The following is a 2,926-nucleotide window of genomic DNA, read 5'->3' as shown; positions in this document are numbered from 1 at the left end:
TCTAACTCCTATCAGCCCTAGCTGGCCCTACCAATTATTGGGAATGATGGGAGTTTTAGTTTCGATTCCTTTCTTTCTTTCATTTTATTCAGATTAGCTTGTTTTTTGTTGTATTATGTGGAAAAATTTCAATAAAAATTCTTTAAAAAAAAACACAAAATCAACAGCTCAAAATCCTATGCATGTTTTCTCACAAATAAGTCCCACTAAGACCAACAGTCGTCATTGTGGGACATCAAGTCACTAGGCATGGTGCTAAAATATTAATGAAAATTCCCAGAGAGAAGACAGAGAGAACTTGAAAAGACGATCTGAGTAATTTATTGTAATAAGCTGAGGACAGCAGAGTCCTTGGCCCTGACACCACTGGGATTATTAAAGTAATTTTGCACATGATGAAACCAGCAGATTTTGAGGGCGGATCTTGAGAGTAAAGAGATGTCATTGAGCAGGGATGCCACAGACACAGTATAAAAGGCCCTCACCTGCCCAGAGTCCTCCAACACCTTCACTGATCAGCTTCTCTTGCCTTTTCATTTCTCAAAGGAACAGGTAATCTTCACTTGTCCAGGTCATCTTGGTAGCTTTGACCACTTCGAATTACAGGAGCTAAGATTTGGGTAGAATGTAAAGCAGCTCAGCAATGCAACCAATGAGCCAGCTCATGTTGGCTGTGTTCTTTGGTTATGTTCCATGTGCCAAAGGCAGTGGTGCTTCTGAATAACACTGGAGTGGCAAGAAACTTCAGGAAGAGAGTTTGCTGTTGCATTCAGGTCCTGCTTGAGAGTTTCTCAAAGTCATCTGGCTGGCCACCGTGATGACAGGATGAAGGACTAGATGGGCCAGCAATATCTGAAGGACCACATCTTCTCCATACATTACTTATAGGAACTCTCACCTCTCTACATCGAAGGGTTGTCATCTCTGCTTTTAATGAAGTACTGGTGTGTTTCTTCTTTTAGGATTATAAATGCACATTTTGATGACATTTAAACAGATTTTCTGTATTGTGATGGTGGTGGGGCTACATATCTCCCAAAACTCCTGAACATTGCAGCACGTCTTGTCTACAACTTTGCTTCTGCTCCCTTTTATGCCCTTGCAGACTCATCTCCATCACTCAGCCATGGCAAACTGTGGACCATCCTGTGCTGTCCCATCTTGCGCTTCCACCCCAGTCGTCGGTTTTGGATCAGCAGGTCTTGGTGGCCTTGGTGGCCTTGGCCTTGGCAACACCTACGGTTATGGCTCTGGTGCCCTGGTGGGATCCGGCATCCCTTCTGCTAGTCTTGGCATTCTTTCTGGTGTCGCCCCTTCATGCATCAACCAGATCCCACCAGCAGAGGTCGTGATCCAGCCACCAGCCTGCATCGTGACCATCCCAGGGCCCATCCTCTCTGCTAGCTGTGAGCCAGTGGCCGTAGGAGGAAACGCTCCATGCTCCCCTGGTGGTTTGGGCAGTGGGTTCCTAGGAGCTGGTTCTCTTGGAGCTGGTGGTCTTAGAGGATCTCGTTTTGGAGTTGGGAGTCGCTATGGATTCGTTGGAGACAGAGGAAGCATCTGTTACAACCCCTGCTAAGTTAACATGGACTATCAACTAACAAGAAGAAGACAGACCCAGATAAACAGCTGAATAGCTACACCTGAGTTTAGCTATGATGAGCACCCTAATCCTAGTCAGTCCCAATAGGAGCTGGGGGAATGTTCAGCATCCCTGGGAATCAGGCCCAGCTAGATCTTTCAAGCATCTCTTTCTATCTAAACTTGCTCCACTGTGTCCCACTATTTATGTTCCTCTCTGATGTTTATTTATTTATTTGCCTATGGCTCTTCAAGGCATATGTTCCTATAGCAGAGTAAAGAGCACAGGAATTATTCTCTCTGTTGATGAAATTAGCACACTCATTTGCACCGGATCTTCTGGGTAACTGGGAACCTCCTGTAAAGCAGCGGAGCAATTATGTTCTTTAAATACATTGCCTCTCTCAGAAACAAGTAAGCTGTTCAATCACATGAGCTTTTTGCATTTTGCCTTGTTCAAACCTGCTTGTTGTTCACTGAAATGCTGTCTTCTACATTCCTAATAAAATTTACACTGCATCATAGCACTGGCTTTTTGGTTTTCTTCTAAGATCCTAGAACTGTATTCAAACAACCCAGCATTCCAGCAGAAATCAGCACTGGGACTCCCACTAGTGCAACAGACCTTTCTCCCTCTCCTGTGCCCACTCATAACTGCACGTACTTCATATCTTCTCTGAAGGGTCAGGAGAACCCCCATAATACCATGTGGATGTTGGTGGAGAGTGTGGAATCATTGCAGGGAGCAGGTAGAAGTGTTTTTGCTGATAGAATGGTCAGAAGCACATGATACATGAACACCTCCCCTAGAGTTGACTCCAATATTATTCAAGCCCATGAGAATGACGGCGTATGGCAGTTTTATGGTCAGAACTTTAAATGGGTGTACTCTGAGTTTAAATTAGTTGGGTATGACCCACGAATGGTCAGCTGGACTGCTGCGGTAGAACCACCAGCTGCTGCCTGGGGTAGCGGGAGCATGAAAAGCAACATTAGGCATAAGAAATTAGTAGAGACAATATATGGGCTCCTATATGAGTCTTTTTGGAGCGTAGATATTGTCTTTCTAGATTGGCATAACATTGTACCAGTCCTCCCCAGCACTCTTTCCACAGCATCACTCACCTAAACCCCTATTATACCTTTCCAGAAAACACATGTGTCAGGACTGCCGCTAGGTCCCAGCTCACAGAGGACCAACGCCCAGTGGATATTATATACAAAAGTCTTTATTGAAGTTTAGTTTCCATTTCCAAGCTCTGGGCGCGCAGGCCCACGTCTTAACGCTAGACCGGCTAAGTCCCCTCTGACTCACTGCTCCACCCACACCAGTTTAAGATTCTAG

General features: G+C 45.1%; 1 long non-coding RNA gene across 1 annotated transcript; it reads left to right on the top strand.

Annotated features, from left to right (window-relative positions):
- Positions 1 to 509: 509 nt before the first annotated feature.
- Positions 510 to 2,105, top strand: LOC310833076. The gene is made up of 2 exons (XR_014558546.1): positions 510 to 552; positions 1,106 to 2,105. It is a non-coding gene; the product is annotated as an uncharacterized lncRNA (long non-coding RNA).
- The last annotated feature ends 821 nt before the right edge of the window (positions 2,106 to 2,926 follow it).

This window comes from Podarcis gaigeae, assembly GCF_964106915.1.
Source record: "Podarcis gaigeae genome assembly, chromosome: 16".
Taxonomy (NCBI): domain Eukaryota; kingdom Metazoa; phylum Chordata; class Lepidosauria; order Squamata; family Lacertidae; genus Podarcis; species Podarcis gaigeae.
The sequence above is the reverse complement of the archived record's forward strand: the minus strand, read 5'-3'. Positions and strand labels throughout refer to the sequence as shown.